Source organism: Manis pentadactyla, chromosome 6, assembly GCF_030020395.1.
Source record: "Manis pentadactyla isolate mManPen7 chromosome 6, mManPen7.hap1, whole genome shotgun sequence".
In the NCBI taxonomy this organism is placed as follows: domain Eukaryota; kingdom Metazoa; phylum Chordata; class Mammalia; order Pholidota; family Manidae; genus Manis; species Manis pentadactyla.
The window spans coordinates 2,382,377-2,399,694 of record NC_080024.1 but is presented as its reverse complement, the minus strand read 5'-3'; the positions used below and the strand labels follow the sequence as shown (position 1 = coordinate 2,399,694).

The 17,318-nt window shown below is 53.4% G+C and overlaps 1 long non-coding RNA gene across 1 annotated transcript in view; it reads left to right on the top strand.

Annotated features, from left to right (window-relative positions):
* Window positions 1-15,473, top strand: part of LOC130684019 (uncharacterized) — a 44,020-nt gene extending 28,547 nt beyond the window's left edge. Inside the window, exon 3 of the long non-coding RNA XR_008998111.1 lies at window positions 11,874-15,473. This is a non-coding gene — a long non-coding RNA (uncharacterized LOC130684019). The remainder of the gene's footprint in view (window positions 1-11,873) is intronic.
* Window positions 15,474-17,318: the final 1,845 nt, after the last annotated feature.

The window sequence follows — 17,318 nt, the reverse complement described above, 5'->3', positions numbered from 1 at the left end:
AGGCTGTCAGGGTGACACCCTGTGCGGGCAGATGGTGGTGCGGGCTCAGGTCTCAGACTGGAGTGAGGACCCCCAAGGGCCCTCGGAGGCGGGCTTCCATCACCGGTCTGAGCAAGGCCCCGCTCTGACTCGGCACCAGCCAAAGAGTGATTTCTGTGAAACACATGGGCCACCTGCTGATCATTTGTTCTGCTACTCTGTCCTCTTATTACCTTTTCTACAAAAATCACTTTTGCAAAACTGTGGCGTGCAATTCTGGAATGAAGGAGGGGTGAAGTTTGGTATAAATCCCTCACGTCTGCAGCTCGTCAGGTTATTCTCGCTTGTCATATGTAGTGGGAGCTGGGAATACTTGAAGGTTGTAAATAGTTAACCCCAGGGTCCAGATGACTGTTGTGACAGGTGAGCGCTCCTGCTCAGTCTGCTGTGTTTAAAAGACCCAATGAGAGAGAGAGAGCTGTCCCACGGAGGAGTCCAGCTGGCTTCTGGGACCTGCGCATTTGTCACAAAACTGTTTAAAAATGAATGCCTCGGAGCACACCTAGCTCCTAGGAGGAGAGTGGCCAATGAGCAAACGCAGAGAGGGAGATATAGATGGGAAACACCTGTTCTCACGGCACGGAGACTGGCCAGGCATTGTTTTATGCTGGTGTGTCTTCCTTTCCATTCATTCAAACGCAATATAGTGGCAAAATTAAGTACATCATCAACCTAACATTACCAAACCAGATACATAAATGGTAGGATTTAAAAAATATGTACTAGGGGTGTGAGTCTGGCCTCTGGCCAACCCAGGCTCGTGGACAATGCAGGCAGTGTATGCTCTGGGCCCTGTGAGTGCTGGCAAGACCACAGCCGGGGGTGGGGGGCGAGTTTCCAGCCCTGGTGGCCCGGCTGTGGATCAAGTCCGAGGAAGGCTCTGGGAGGGCCCCAGGGAGCATGAGGGTCTAGGAGGGCTCTAACCTGCAGACGTGAGCCCCCGAAGCCTGCTGTCATCAGGGGGGCGCGGGGTGAGCAATGCGGTGTGCGGAGCAGGGGCGGTGGGAAGGTGTGGAAACCTGACACAAACACAAATGTTTTACCTTCTAAATCACCTTGGCCTTCGCAGTTGAAATTCGTTCTGAACCCCTCACCCCACACGTCCTTGGTCGGGGGAGACTGGCTGCTTCTCCCTTTCCAGGCTCACAAGTCATAATTCATTCTTCCTGCTGCAGCCGATCACACGCTGGGTTCTGGACGCACTGCGAGATGGCGTGGAAATGTGTGTGTGTCCCGGGACCCTCCATCCACCCACAATCCGCAGAGAAGGGCCGAGCCTCAGGGGCATTTCCAAGGCAGTTCTGTTTGGGGGTTTTCTTTTCTAGGGTTCTCTTCCAGCCAGAAAGCCTGAGGCTTATGCCACTTTCAGTGAGGTTCACAGACTGCCTTCCACCCAGCAGAATGGCCTCACCTCTGCCCTCCTGCGCAGAGCCGTGCCTATGTTGAGCTGTGGAGACTGTGGCCTCCGAGGAGCCGGCCTCCAGCATGTGGTCAGATGGCTGAGATGCCTGGGCAGCCCTGGGACTCGTGACCCTGTGCTGCAGGGCCCACTGGGTGATTCCCAGTCCCCCAGGACTCTGGGGAGGGAGCCCCCCTGGGGCCCGGGTCCCTTCCAGCCCCTGCCTGGTTTCCCTGTTCTCAGCCCTCTGCTCAACGTCCATGTTGATGAGGGGGTTGCTTCCAGGAGTGGCTCTGGAACAAAGGGTGTCATCATGGAGCTGTCATGGCCCAGTCCGTGGTGGCCTCTTTGACAGCTGCTGTTCCTGCCTCTCCAGGTATCTGCTGGGCCTCAGGGTCATGATCTGAACACTTCACATCTTCATTGCAAACGAGCTGTCGTGGGCCCGGGAGGCCCCGGCCGCTGACCCGAGGGGCGTCTCTGGCTCCTTCCAGCCACCACAGGCACAAAGGCGCGGTCCAGATCGGCTGCCAGCTTGCCCACCCGCATGCGGCAGGCTCCGTCCCCGGGCCCTGGGAGGGTTGCAGCCTTCTCACAGTGGTGTCAGCCTCTCTGTGCCGTCACTCTGTCTCCGTTATCAACTAAGACCCGGGGAGGATGTGCAGCCTGCTGCCAACCTGGTGACTCACATCAACATAGTTTATTCTCCAGCAGCTCTGGAGACCAGAAGTCCAACACGGACCCTCCTCGGGCCTCTGCGGAGAAGTCGCATTTCCTGGCCTTTCCCAGCTCCTAGGGAGCCTGTTCTCCTTGGCTCGTGGCCCCTTCCTCGTGTCCCTCTGAGCTCCCACCTCTCTGTCACACCTCCTGCTACCAGTTCATGGTGGCTGAATCATGGCCACCAAATACATTCACGCCCCAACCCCCAGGCCCTTTGAATGTCACCTTCTGTGGCCCCAGAATTTAGGGAGGCAGCTTGGCTCTGAGGGGTGAGGGGTGAGGGGACCTGGCTTGAAGCAGCGCTGAAGCTTCCAATTCTTGGAATTGATGTTAATTCGGCGACCAGCCATGTGCGTGTCCCATGCAGATCCAGGCCTACACCCTCCCAACACATCTGACCCCTGCCTCCAGGACCCAAGTGCAGAATAGCAACTGCTAATGATTCGCAATCTTTATTCTGGCTTTAGCTTGATACTTTCTGAGATTAAAAAAAAACAACGTTGTTTCCTAAAAAAATTCTGTTGTTCTTTCTGTCAACTATACAGGCAGAGAATTTAGAGTCAAATAGAGCAGCACCTTTGTCCAGGGCCCGTCTCTGGGGCAAACGCTGTCTCTCTCCAAGACGACGCCTTGGTATTGACGTGGGACTTGATGCTTCTATACGGCTGCACCCCAAACTTCCAATTGATGCCTTTCCTTCATGTAGGGCTCTGGCTCCACTGTACACAACAGCCTGAACAACTTCTCGTTTTCTCTGGGGTTGACAATTCCTGTGTTTGCTCATCTGTTTTGTTTTCTGTGTGTTTACTGCTGCTGCAGTCCCGAGCTATGCCGGGCAAACAAACACTGTCCCTCAGCTCCATCTTCTGGGACAAGGCTCTCCTGGGGCCGTGGGCCCTGCTCCTGCGGCCAGCTGGCCGGGCAGGGGGCTCGGGGTCTCCGGTCACTCCCGCCCCGCCTCTGTGCTTCTGTCCTGCTTCCCCAGGCTGCTCTCGACCAGCTCACTCCTGGGCCTTTGGCGGAGCACGTGCTCCAGGAGTTCTTGAGAAAGGGCGCCGAGGCAGTGAGAGTGGGGGTCGTGCAATTTGGAAAATGCCTTTAGTTTACATAGTTTGATAGTTTGGAAATAACGGGCCGGGAATCATTTTCCTGAGAATTCTGGTGGCACTGCCCCTTTCCTTCGGCTTCTGAGGCTGTGGCTGAGAAGCGCCATCCCACTGCTGCTCCCGAGTGGAGGACACTCTGGTGTTCTGTCTGGAGACCACCGGACCTTCTCTCTGTCCCCCACATTCTGAGTTGTCACACAGTGTGTCTCTGGAGGTTCTTTTCACGTCAAGCTGAGTATTTGTTGAGCATTTATGCTAAAATCTCAACTTCCTCCACTTGATCTTCCAGATTTTTCTTTCTTCTAAGTTGTTTCACACCTCCTTTCCCTGTTAGAGGCCTTCCTCAAAAATGTAACGGTTTTTGCTCATAGCTCAGATGGAGGAAAAAACTGTTTATAAGCTCTGTGGTGTGTCTGTGTGAGGCGTGTGTGTGTGGGGCGTGTGTGAGTGTATGATGTGTTTCTATGTGTATGTGTGTTGTGTGTGTGTCAGAGGGTGGATAAAGGTGCCAGATTTAACAAATAAAAATACAGGGAGCCCAATTAAATGTGGATTTCAGATAAGCAATGAATACTTTTTATTAGGCTAATTTTCTAGTGCCACAGATAAAGCATTGGACATACCTACACTAAATACTGCTTGTTGACCTGAAATCCAGATTTCCCTGGGCCCCCGCACGTACTGGAAGCCCGGCGGGGGGCTCTCCCCCCAGGGCAGGCGGCGGTGGCCCTGTGCCGGGCAGTTCGGGTCTCTCCTGTCGGGCGCCCCTTCCAGGCTCAGAGTTGGGGTGAGCCTGGCGGCAGCCAGAGCCTCTAAAAGCCACATCCTCCCTGTGTTCAGTGGGGTCCCCTCTGCCTCTGCTCTGTCCCTCACCCCAGACCCTTGGCTTTGCCCCTCCAGGGAATTGAACGTGGGGTGTGCTGGGGAGCACAGTGCTCCTGCAGGGGTGCAGCCTCTTCCTCACCCCAGGACACAGCACAGCCCCCCTGCCCTGGCTCCGGCCTGAGCCTAGCTTCCTGGGTCTGCTGTCAGGGCCACTTGTCCACCTCGCCGTTCTTTCCTCGGTGTCTTTGTGGCGTTATGCCCACCAAAGGCCTCTTATTGCCACTGTGCTGGGCGTCGGGAGGCGGGTTAAATGCTTCTGTCATGTTGCGGGCAGAGCTCATCCCAGCTCACTGATGCGGGGAAGGGCCCCTGCCAAGCCACCAACAACACAGAGCGGTCGTTCATCATGCCTGTCTTTGGGTGCTGGGCTCTGTTCTGGGCCCTGGGCACACGCTCACCTCACTCAGCCACCCTGGGAGGTGGGGCCGGGTCCCCAGGGTTTAGCTAAGAGAAGTGGCTTCAGTCCCACCCCAGTCCCACAGCGAGCGAGTGGGCAGAGCCCTGGCCACAGCGCCTCTGCGAGGGTCTCTGCTCAGCCCCTGTGGACAGAGCTGGGAATCCTTGCTCTTAGTGGTTCCTGCTGACGGCCTCGGCTGGGTGCCCAGTGCCTCCCAAGGACCCCCGGGGAGGGGGAGGCTGCTGGAAGGTGCGCACCCACTCGACCAGCCTGCACAGGGCCGGGGCTGAGCGGGGCCCGTGTTCCGTCCCCTCCAGCCACCTCCCGGGGATCAGCAACCAGGACCCCAGAATCTGCCCACACTTGGCTGCCTTCCTGTGTGTTTTCTCTTAATTGTTTTTGGGGGAAGTCTAGTTACATTTAAAAAAGTGAGTTTTGTATCTTCTCACTGTTTGTATACCACAGAATGGGTTGGAGTCACTAAAGCCTGTCTAAATGATAGCTGTCCTGTTCACAGTGAAGACCGATTTCAACAACTGAGTAGGTGATTTCCATGTGTCCACTTGGTATAAACACATTCAGTGACCAGGGCAAACCCAAGTGCCCTTTGTTCTCTATTTATGTCTGGTGCTGATGGTTTGTGGAAAAGCTATGTTTTTACGATTCTGAAGTGCCTACTTCTTTTCCCCTGGGGACAATTTAATCCCGTCTTATTTATTGCACGAGGTATTAACACTCTCAGTTTATTAAGGAATTTTCTCCAGGGCTTGTTCACCTGAGAGGCTGGGAAAGGATGCCGTGGTGCGTGGAAGGAGGTCATATTAAGGTCTAACAATGAGCAGCGGGGAGCTAAAAATGGCCCCTGAATTCCGGGGGACTCGTTGACCCCCCAGCCCCGTGGTTTCCCTCCAGAGGTCTCGCCTTCCCTAAGTCTGGACCCTAAGACTACCAATTTCACTTTCCCTGTGTGAAGAATGAGGCGGGGACTCAAAGCTGTTTCCTTTCTGGCCTTGGCCTGAGGGAAGTGTCTGGGTGACTGTCCCAGGCAGCTTGCAGGCTGAGCCCAAGCCCAGGCTGTGGGAAGCCCACCGGCTCTGTGCAGAAGTGGCAGCAAAGACAGAGGGCTGGGCCCCGGGTGGGGGAACCTGTAAGGGGTCAGCCCCACCCTCATCACAAGGCACAGCTTCCCTCTGACGCAAGCCAGGCCCTCCGAGGGGCTCTGGCAGGGAGGGGACAGTCAGGGACTACTACGTCAGGCAGCCCTCCTGAAGTGGCCAGACCCCCAGGCCCAGGGTCCAGGGCAGTGGTGAGGGTGGACCCAGTGAGGCTGCTGTTCTGAGAGTAGGAGACTCCAGGCACGGAGGTCGTGGGGGCCCCCAGGTGGCGGCACAGATGCTGTGGGTGCTGAGCATGCACTCTCTATCTGGGACTGGGAGACCTTGGCTGGGCAAAGCGTGGGCAATGCCCCGCCATGGCTACATGGGCCCCAATCCCCGAGTGCTTCTGGGCTTGGGGATGCCTCCGCTGTCTCTGGGGTTGGTTGGAGCTGCTGCTCTGGCACCACCAGTGCAGGGAAGCAAAGGAGGGGCCGGCTGGGCTCAAGGGGCTGCCAGGATGACCTAATGACCATCATGCACAGGGTCCAGGTCGATGCTGTCCTATCTGGGTGTCGGGCCCAGGTGCCCACCTTCTCTGGGCAGTGGGTGGCAGCTGCTTTGGGTAGCTGTGAGTGAGTGGTGGGTGGTGGGCTGCAGCCCATTCTCTGCTCCAGCTCTGACTGCTGTCCTCACTCCTGGAACGCATGTGTCATCCTAATACCCAGAACATGAGAACTTGACTCAGTTTGGAAAAAGGGTCTCTGCTAGGCTAAGGATCTTCAGATGAGATATTCTTGGACTATCTGGGTGGCCCTAAATTCAATGGCAAGTGTCCTTATAAGAGACAGGAGAGGAGAGACACAGACACACAGAGGAGACGGTGACATGAAGACAGTGCCAGAGACTGAGAGCTGCAGCCGTGACCCGGGAACTCGCGCAGCAGCAGAAGCTGGGAGAGACAAGGCGGGCCCTCCTAGGGCCTCTGGAGGGGCGCGGCCCTGCCGACCTCTTGATTTCTGCCTCCCTGCCTCCAGGACTCTGAGAGAATGGATTTCTGTTGGCTTAGCCACTGGTTATGATGGCAGCCCCCGGACACCAACCCCACGGGCAGAAGAGGGGTCCAGGGTGTGGTCATGCTGAGGCCACATGTGGCTGTGGTGGTGGGGTGTGTGCTTGTGCATGTATGTGTATGTGTGCAGGGAGTGGGGACTCAGGTCCCAGGTCTCCGGTGACTTGCTGGCGTCCCTGTGGCTGTCCCGGTTCGGAAGCCTCGGCTGCAGCTGGGACGTGCAGGGGCCGGCGACGGGCCACAGCTCTCCACCCACCTGGGCTTCCTACAGCCGTGGCCCTTGAGCCAGGAGGCTTTCTCCTCCGCGGTTCCTTGAACCTTGGGATCCCCAGCCACGACGCCGGCCATGGGATACCAGAAGAGGTCACACAGGACCCCGATCAGCCTTGTGCCATCTGAGGCCGGGCAGAGTGGCTTAGGACTCCTCCATCCCGTGTGATTTGGGTGCGGGTCAGGGGTGAGGTTAGGCTGGGGTTGAGGATGGGGGGACCTCAATCGTGGGTGAATCTGGAGGTGACATGTTCCCTTTGCCTAGTGCCTGATCTGGGGATCCCATATTTAGTCTTTGAGGAGTGGAACCTCATAGGGCTGCTGGGACCATCGGAGAAATAGCACAGCTTGAAGCAGCTCAGGTCACCGACCGGACACCAGAGAAACAAGGGGCGGCCTCTCTGGCCAGCCAGGGCCCCACCCCAGGCCCTGGAACCTGCGGAGAGGACTGTGGTGCCCCCCTGACCGTGAAGCCGTGGCCACTCCCTGACCACCCGGCTGCTGGCCATACTGGGCACCTGTCTTTCCTGCAGAGCCCTCTGTTCACGTATGTTGGCCTAAAGCCAGGGCAGTGGGCCCCAAGCAGATCAGGACGAAGATGACGCACAACAGTGGGCTCCCAAGTCAGTAGAAACGGCTCAGAGAATGTTAACAAATGTTAAATAAAATTATAATTAGGTATTACAACTAGAATTTAAATTAAGTTAAATTTAAAAATTAAAATTAGAATAGAAGAATCATGTTAGTGTACTCATAGAGAATGAAAAAGACACTACACTACAAACTAGGATGTTATTTTGAAAAGAATAGTTTTAAGGCAAAACAAGCTGAGAAAATGACCCAAATATCTGCTTCCTGGATGTCCGGAGCCTTCCAGCCTCTGGGGTCACTCTTTCCTTCGAAACCCAAATAAACCAGCCTGCGCTGCTGAGCCCCGTACTGCCGGGGGCTCCTCACCTGCCCCAGTGACTTCGCATCGCTTGCTCACCGGTTTATCTCCACTGCTGTGCCTTTAAAGCAGCGGTTCATGTGGACGCCATTCTTTCTCTCCTCAAAGAGAGACTTAACACCGGGCAGTCTTGTGCCCCCAAAGCTGCAGGTGTGGGGGTAACAGAGCAACAGAGGCACAGGGAGGAGCAGCCACACAGTGAGTGATGGGGGCACAGCCCCTGTCTTAGGAGCCTGCTCTTACGGTATCATGCAGAGTCACCTCTTGCTTCTCTGTCTGCACCCTTCCCTCCCACGCCCTGTCCTGGGGCCAAACAGGCCCAGGCGAGGAGTTTTCTAAGGGAGCAGGGATGCACTGCCTGAGGCCGGCAGGACTCGCCCTTCTCCTCCACACCAGCGCACCAGCAGAGCGGTGCAGGGCACTATCATAGCTGCAGGGGGAGAGTGTGTGTTAGTTTTCTGATGTTGCTGTGAAGGATCATCGGGACCTCAGCCTAATGGCACATGACTGTGAGCTCACAGGTCTATAGGTCGGAAATCCAACTCCGCTCAGGGTCTGAAATTAGGTGTCAGCCTGCCAAACTTTCCTGGGAAGAATCCTCTTCCAAGCTTATTATCCAGGTTTTTGTCCTAATTCAGGCCTGGGGTTGCAGGCCTGAGGTCTCTGCTTCCTGGAAGGTGAGGCACTTTTCCAAGGAAAAGTCAGAGAACTCTAAGGACTGGTCCCTCCATTGCTGCAAGAGCCACATGGAAAGTGTGACAAGGAATTCAGGCCCCCAGGTAGCAGCCAGCCAGGAAATAAATAAAAGGCATCCAGATTGGAGAGGAAGAAGTAAAACTGTCTCTATTTATAGCTGGTGTGATAGAAGGAATGTCAAAACTCTTGTGGCCATGTTTAACCTGCCAGGTTGGGCCTGGGTGGAACCTTTACTGCTGTGCTGAAAAATGGTGGAAGCAAATATATTCGTCTGGTTCCTGGTCTCAGGGAGGAAGCCTTTCACCGTCACGTATGAATCCAGCTGGGGGCCTTTTGAGCTGAATCAGATTGAGGCGGTTCCCTTTTGTTCCTAGTTTGTTGAATTTTTAAATTACAAACGGGTGTTGGAGATTTTGTCAAATGCTTTCTCTACCTCTATTGAGATAATCCTGTGATTTATATTTTTTACTGTGTTGATATGATGTACTAATTTTTAGATGTTGAACCAACCATGAATTCTTGGGACAAATCCCACTTGATTATGGTGTATAATTTTTTTCTATGTTATTAGATTCAGTTTGCTAGTATTTTTGTTTCTATTGATGATTTTCGTGTCTATGTTCACATGAGATATTGGTCTATAGTTTTCTTGTGATATTTTCTGGTTTTAGTTTCAGGATAGTAATAGTCTGATAGGATGAGTTGGGAAGTATTCTTTCCTTGAGTTTGTGAAGAACTGGAGTTCATTCTTTTTTAAATGTTTGGTAGAATTCAGTGGTGAAGCCATCGGGGTCTGAACTTTTCTTGTGGTTAGTTCTTTGATTACTACTCAGTCTCTTCACCTGATATAGGTCTATTCAGATTATCTACTTCTTCTTAAGTCAGTTTTGGTAGTTTGTGTCTTTCTAGGAATTTGCCTATATCATCTAAGTTATATAATTTATTGTCATGATTATAACATATATATATATAAAATATACGATATGTATATTGTATGCATAGTTTATGGTATACAATAGTTCCTTTTTAATATTGTTGGTATACAATAGCTCCTTTTTATTTCTGCAGGGTCAGTAATGATGTCTCCTTTTTAATTTCTGATTCTAGTCATTTGAGTCTTCTTTTTTGGTTAATCTAGCTAAAGGTTTGTCAGTTTTGTTGATTTTTTTTCCAAGAACCAGCTTTTGTTTTTACTGATTTTCTCTATTGTTTTCTAATTTCACTAATTTCTGCTCTAATCTAATTATTTCCTTCCTCCTGCTTACTTTAGGTTTAGTTTGCTCTTCTTTTTCTAGTGTCTTAAGGTGGGAGGTTAGGCTATTGGTTTGAGATTGTTCTTTTTTTTTAAAATTGAGATATAATTGACATATAGCATTGTATTAATCTCAGGTGTACAACATAGTGATTTGATTTATGTGTATATTGTGAAATGATTAGAATAAGGTTAGTTACCTGTACCACCATGCATACTTACAAATTTTTTTCTTGTGATTAGAACTTTTAAGTTTTACTCTCTTAGCAGCTTTCAAATATGCAGTACAGTAATGTTAACTATAGTTGCCATGCTATACATTCCATCCTCAGAAATTATTTATCTTATAACTGAAGTCTGTACCTTTCGACCACCTTCACCCATTTAACTCACCCCTCATCCCACAGCTCTGGCTATCACCCAAGGTCCTTCTTCTTAATGTAGGCATTTATAGCTACATATTTCCCTCTGACCACTCCTTTAGCTGCATCTTGTAAGTTTTGGCATGCCATGCTTGCATTTTCATTTATCTCAAAGTACTTACTAATTTCCCTCTCATTTTTTCTTTGGCCCATTGGTTATTTAGGAATGTATTATTTTCTTCAGCTGAAAAGCATGCAGTATGAAGTTGCAACCTTTCCTGATTTCTGAGTGTCTTTTTCTTTTAAAAAGTTAGTGTAGTGGATAAAGATGGTCACAGATTCTTTGATATTCCTCCTATCAAAAGATGGGGTCTATGGCTCCCCCTCTCCTGAATTTAGATAGGCTCTGTAACTGTTTTGACCAACAGGGAAATTGGTGCTGCATGGTGCCCAAGGCCAGGTTGGGAGGAACTTTTGTCTTGGTGTCTTGGAATGCTTGCCTGGGAGAGGGTCAGGGTGTATGGCCACCATGTGAGAAGACCACTGTGCTAGGAGGAAGTCCCAGCTACCTATGTGGAGGAGCCTCTGGAAGAGAGAAAAGTGCTGGGTTGCCATACAAAATACTACAGGGTGGATGGCTTAAGCAATAGAAATTAATTTTCTTACATAGTTCTAGAGATTGGAAGTCCAGGACCAGGGTGTCAGCGAGCTCCGTTTCTGGGGAGAGCTCTGTCCCTTGCGTGCAGGCAGCTGCCCTTTCACTGTGTCTGCACATGACGGAGGGAGCAAGCTCTCTGGTGTCTCATCTCATAAGGGCAAGATGAGCTTTCCTCGTGGTGCCTGTGCCGATTCCTGACTTACAGAACTGTGAACATAGTAAAATGGCTTTTACAACATTACGTTTTGGTGTGATTTGTTACACAGCAAATATAAATGGGAAGAGTGAATTTGTCCCATTTATGTTTATTGTTATTATAATGATCAATTAACTTCTTTGGGCCTCAGTTTCCTTATCTGTAAAATGGAAATAGTTCTTAATTTAAGGGTTAAGTAAGATGATGTAAGTACAGTGCTTACTTAGCACAGTGGCTTATATATGAAACGCTTTAAAATGTAGCTAGAGGTATGTGTTTTTGCATTTTTTTTTCTTTAATTTTCTTGATTATATGAAGCAGTTTTTTTCTTGAAGGAAGTGTGTTGAAGTGTACTTTTCATCTTTCTTACTTGCTATATTGTGATTTTAACTTATGGAAAATGATTTTGAATTTTTTCATAAGTTAAAGTGCCAGATATCTTGTGTATACTCATCTTGGAGGGCAACAGTTTCATAAGGGTTTTCCATTTGCCCCAAATCAGCAAGAGCAAAAATCCTTGTCTCATGTGTCCGGGCCCTGTGACGCCTCCCTCAGCCCCAGGCTCTGGAGTCCTCTCTGCATGTCCTTAGCTGGTTTCCTCCAGAGCCCATCATGAGGTTGCAGTTCTTCCTGATTGCAGAGAACTTGATCTTTTTTTTTTTTTTTTTTTTTTATGGTAGCAGATAGAGGGAGAGTGTTTTGGGATTTGACTTATGTAAGAATATACAGTATTTTGATAAATGTGACTTTGCAACTTTTCTTTCTTTTGCCATCCAAGATGGAGCAAAACTGCCTTAGCCCTGGAATTTGTCAAAGCTAATTAACAGAAAAATCTCCTCAGTCCACTCCTGGGGCAGCCACGTCTGTTAGCGCAAATGACGGCAATTCTCACATCAAAGCTCTTGCTTTGCTGAAATATCCATCCATCTTTGGAGCAGGAGACTCATCGGGAAAGAATTCCCATCTTGTCGGAGGTTCAGGAAGGAGTGACATGAAAGCAATAGACTGTTTCCTCAGAATTCTGCAGGATTTCAATGGTTCGCATGGAATTACATGCCCTCTTAGACTTGGGAGGTTTAAATGGAAACATGCACAGTTCATGGTTCATACTTGATGGGATAATGGTCAGCGCCTTCTAAAAACTCAGCGAACCCCAGAAGCTGCCGAAACCGGAAGTCTGCAGTGAGGGCCGGAAGCTCTCATCGGACGTGGACTTTCTGTCGTGCACAGAGCGGCATCTGATTCTCGCTCGGAGGGCTTCCGCCTCCCCAGGCAGAGGGCCCGAGCACTTGATGTCAGAACACATTCACACACACGTCCATGTATTTACTTACACAGACACACACTTGCACACACATGCAGACCCACACGCATTCCTGGCCTCCCCATGTGGGGGGCAGATTCGCTCCTTCCCCCGCCCTCTGTGGTGTGAAGCCGACCTGGGTCATATCTCTGTTTATTTTTACACAGAGCGACTCATCAATTAACTGTCAACTTTGAGGTCTGGCCGATCAGGAACGGTTTCTGCAACACTAACTCACTGCGCTCACCTCTCCCGGGGCCTCTTCAGCTATTCTCCAATCAACGGTATCTAGACAAGGATCCTGCAGCCCTTCTTTTCCAGGGGGCGCACAGGAGAAGCTGGGGTGTCCTCACCATCCTGCAGGGGCCCCTGCTGGCTCTGGGGCTGCATCTGCTCTTGGAGGAGCCCAGCCCACCCAGGGAAGCTGCACCCGCCACGGGGTCTGGGGCTGTGAACCTGGAGGTTATTGTTCAGGTTCTGGTGCTGGGCGCTGTGGGGATCTGCTGAGGAATTTGGCTCCCCTTCCTGGGGGAGGGGAGCACATACCCCCCCACCCCAGTCCCCACCACGCGCACACACACACCGTCTTGTCTGTGGGGCAGTACCTGGCCCAACCTCATGGCAAGGCCCAGGTGTGTCAGTGAGCCCTGGTGATCAGTGACAGGGTGGGACAGGAAGCCAGCTCTTAGCCCTGTGCCCCTCCCAGCTCTGGGCTGCACTTGCTCTTGCTTACCCACATTTTCCTTCTTATCCTGAATGGGTCTTTTCTTCTCCCATTTCTAGAGGCCTGGCTTAGCACGAAGTGGAGGCTGCTTGGGCCCCTGGTCACGGGATGGCTCTGCCCAGGTCAAGTTCGACTTGTCTCTGGAACCCTCAAGAGCTCCCACTTACTTGGGGCCCCACCCCCTGAGGGCCCAGTCACAGCACCCTCATCCCCCAAGGTGACCTGGGTGGCAGGCACTGCTGTCCCCACCGCCCCCTTGTCGGGGCCTGCCCTCCTGCTGCACAGCCCACAGTAGCGTGTCTGTAAGGCCCTTCTGGGGCGAAGCTTTGCACAGGCAGCCCTCATGCCTCCTTAATTCTCGTGATAACCATCTGGGGAAACTCGGGCTCAGAGAAGCAACTGGTATGCCCAGGTTGGTGCAAATCCAGGTGGTAAAGCTGGGATCGGGGCTCCAGCACTTGACCCCCACCCCCCACTCCTCTGTGTAGGGACACACGCTGTCCTGCATCCGCGGATCACAAAGGGAGGTTAGGTGGCGGTGGCAGGAGGCAGTGGGTGGCCCGGCAGCCAGAGCCTTTGGCCTGACCCCTTCCCAGATGAGAGGGGTGAGCCAGACCCCAGGCTGTGCCGGGCCGCGCTTCTCATCTTTATAGTGAGATGGTAAGATGAAATGCAGGCGTCATCCACAAACCCAAAGCTCTGTTAACAGTCTGGTGGCCTTGATTCCCAGTGCCATGTGCGCTTCTGGAGGGGATGAGTCGGATGGCCATGATGGAGAGAAATGGAGGCGCTGAGTCCCAGCAGCCAGGTGGGGGCTCTGCTGTCCGGGGGAGCCAGCAGGGGGTTGGGGTGCTGGAGGAGGAAGGGGTCAGAGAGGAGGAATTGCAGAGGTTTCCGTGCTGCAGAGAATGACAGCAGGAGATACCAGAGAGAGGGGCAAGCCAGGAGACCATCCCTGCAGATGTGAGCTGGGGGCCTCTGGGCGGTGGGGGTGGCCATAGGGAGAAGCAGGGGCAGGTGGGAGGGGCCGGGACATAGACACAGTGCAGGTGAAGGGAGTATGTGGTGTGGAGGCTGCAGAATTCTCTTCCAGTGACTTCTCAGAAACTGCAGTTAGTAAGGAGAAGGCAGGACTGTTAGAGGTGCTAGGAAGAGGCGAAGGATGTGATTTTAGAAGGGTGTTTGGTGAGTGTGTTATTGATCTATTACATGAGAAAGGTCCCGAGATGAATCATACAGTTTGGTAAATATGTATATATTTATTATATGTAATAATAGAAGAAATGCAAGAGCAAAAACACTGAGTAGGTGGTGGGATTTAGGAGTAATTGTTTTTCTTTTAGGGGCTTTGCTCTTTGTCTAAACTTTTTAATGATGAATATGTACTTCGTGATTAAAATGTTATTTAAAAGTAAAGCAAAATGGTCGAAGAGACTATTTGGTCTGGAATAAAAAGGACTTGGGGTGCACAGTGATTGTCTTAACATTTTTGAAGAAATGTCACAGGAAGAGGGAATCAACTTATTTTTGCTGCCGCGGCTGGGGGAGGCTGATGACAATGGAAACTATAAACACGAAGGCAAAGAGCTTCCTATTAGCAAACTTGTCCATAACTGGGGTGGGCCGTGTCGGGGGCCAGTGTGTTCTCTGTCCCAGGAAGATCACCTGGTGGGACGGTGGGGCTGCAGGACTTCCAGAGCAGGATCACGATGGCGACGGTGGCCGTGGTGGTGGTGGTGGTGCTGAGGGTGATGCCGGTATAATCACTTATGTTACGTTGACAAGCATAAAATACTCCTTTTCATATCGGGCCGATACGTGCCCCACCGTCAGGGAGGCACTCAGGTGTGACGTCAATCACCCAGCAGCGTGAATGAGGCTGAAAGGAGATGTCACTGCTGACCCAGAGGTGGGGCTGAAGGGGACGCCAGCCCAGTGCTCTGCTCCTGTTCGATCGGTGGTGCCTTGTGCAAATCAAAGGCATCTAGAAAGAAAGGTACCCTCTGTGGATCTTTGGTGCACTGCTCAGGCCCACATCTCCATAGGCTCAGGAAGTGTGGCCACAGCCTGAGTCCCAGGACCGGACAGTGTGGGGTGAGGAGCAGACTTATGGGGACCAAGGGAGAGAAGTGTTTCTGGGCGGGGACCAGTCTACGATGACCTTTCCCTCCGTCTGCGGCAGGGGGCCTGCCTAGGTGGCTGTCTCCCTAGGGTGGGCCAAGCCACCCTCGGGACCCTCTCCTTGTACTTCACCTGCCTTCCCACTTCTTAGCCGGCCCTTGGATAGGGAAGCCTGTGTGAACCCCCTCCCTGCCCAGCCTCTGCTTCCCCACATCCGCGTGGCTTCAGGCCCATCGGTGCCTCCAGCCCGGACCACCCTCTTGGTCTCCTGATGCTGCTGGCCCCTGCCTGGCATCTTGCCACCTGTCTCAGTCACTTCACCTTGAACGTGGCCAAGCCGGGCCCCGTCTCATCCCTGCCTTGTAACTTGCTCTGGGGGAGATGGTGGCGTGGCGGTCGTGTGTCCTTGGCCAACCTCAGATCCTTCTTACCCTCCCCCACAGTCCTCAGAGCTGCCTCTTGGTGCCGTGTGCCCTGTTCCAGGTGGGGCGGCCTCAGCCCGGCACCTGCCCGCAGTCCCCCAGCCTGCGCCTCCTGCCCCTCTGTGGGGCCCCTGCTGCTCCTGCGGCTCTCGGGGTGACTTGCAGGCCGCCCCTGGGTCGGGGCCGGCCTGCCCCTTCAGCACATCTTTGTTTCAGCCCTTTGACAGTTTGTGTTCTAACCGCGTGGAGCTCTTCTCAGGTCCCCGGGTGGACCCCTGTGTTTCCGGGCACCCACTGGCCCGTCCTCTGCCTGCACTTGTCTTCCCTCTTCCTTCACTTGCCAAACTGTTCAGGCTCCGGCGCGTTGGGTGGTCAGCCGGCAAGAAGGCCGCCCTCTGCCTCGGCAGGGTGGGGTGCCCCATTGTCCTCCGTCAGGGCCCTCGCTGCCTAGTCACAGCCGAGGGCTTGGAGCTGTCTCTCAGTGTGGGTGCTGGGGGCGGGAGGGACCGAGGGAGTGGGGCAGAGCTGGGGTGTCCATCGCGCAGCAGGTGTTTGCCGTGTGCCCATCTGTGCCCAGCCCTGCATTCAGAGCCAGGGCCGTGTGGCCAGTGAGGAAGCACAGTCCCTACCTGCCTGGCGTTGGAATGCTCGCCTGCAGACTCAGTTCAGGCTCTTTCCAATCTGCGGCAGAAGGGTTACAGCTAACGTGGCCTCGTGGGGCACTTTGCACCTTCAGCTAGACGAACAGGGTGCAGTCCAGGGCCCGGCAGGCCCAGCTGCTCCGCGCATGCCCCCTGCCCAGCCTGTGGCTGACATCAGGAGCCTCATCTGCTGCTTGCTTTCCAGTGGCCACTGCAAGAAGGAAGGCGCGCAGGCTGACCAGCTCCTTCCCTGAGCTGCAGGCCTCCAGGAGACAGGAGAGGGCGCTGATGAGCGCTCTGGGGGGCCTGGGGAGCTAAGCCAGTCCCCTGCTTCACGCCGTCAAAGGGACGGGCTGCAGTCGGCACCCATATCGGATGAATGCTGGCCCAGAGCAGGAACGCCAGCCTCGCTATTAAGCAACAGCACCAGACCTCTTTGTTTCTCCGCTCTTCCAAAGTGGCAAAAGATCAAGGCCCCCGGCTTGAAATAACAAAAGGGAAATAGCTCGCAGGCGCGCATCTGGAGGCCAGAAGGGGTTTAATAGCCGTGCCTGGGAGGGCGCGGGGGAGGGGCGCCGGCTGCCGCCCGGGATCCCAGATTCTTCTCCGGGGATCCCGGCAGACAGGGCAGAGGCAGTGTCCGCCCCAGGTGCGCAGCAGCGACTTGGCGGCAGGCCCCTGCTCTGCCACCTGGGAGGCGGTACCCTTCCCATCTGCTGCCGCCCCTTGGCGCCGTTGCTCCTGCGTTTCTGTCTCGGACGCCATCACATCGAACCTTGGCCGGCCGCTTCTCCAGCCCCTGGGTTCAGTGGGGTCTGCAGCAGGGCCGTGGCGGGCTGGCAGGGGTCACGTGCGGGCACACGTCTGTAATCACTCCAGGCCAGAGCAGGGGGCCGCGGATCTCCTTCACGGGTGGACGTGGTGGCCTCCTGGGGACGTCACCTCCTGGCCTCGGCCACTGTGCTGGGGCTCAGGGGTGTCTCACTTCGGAGAGAGGAGGCGTCTCTTTCCC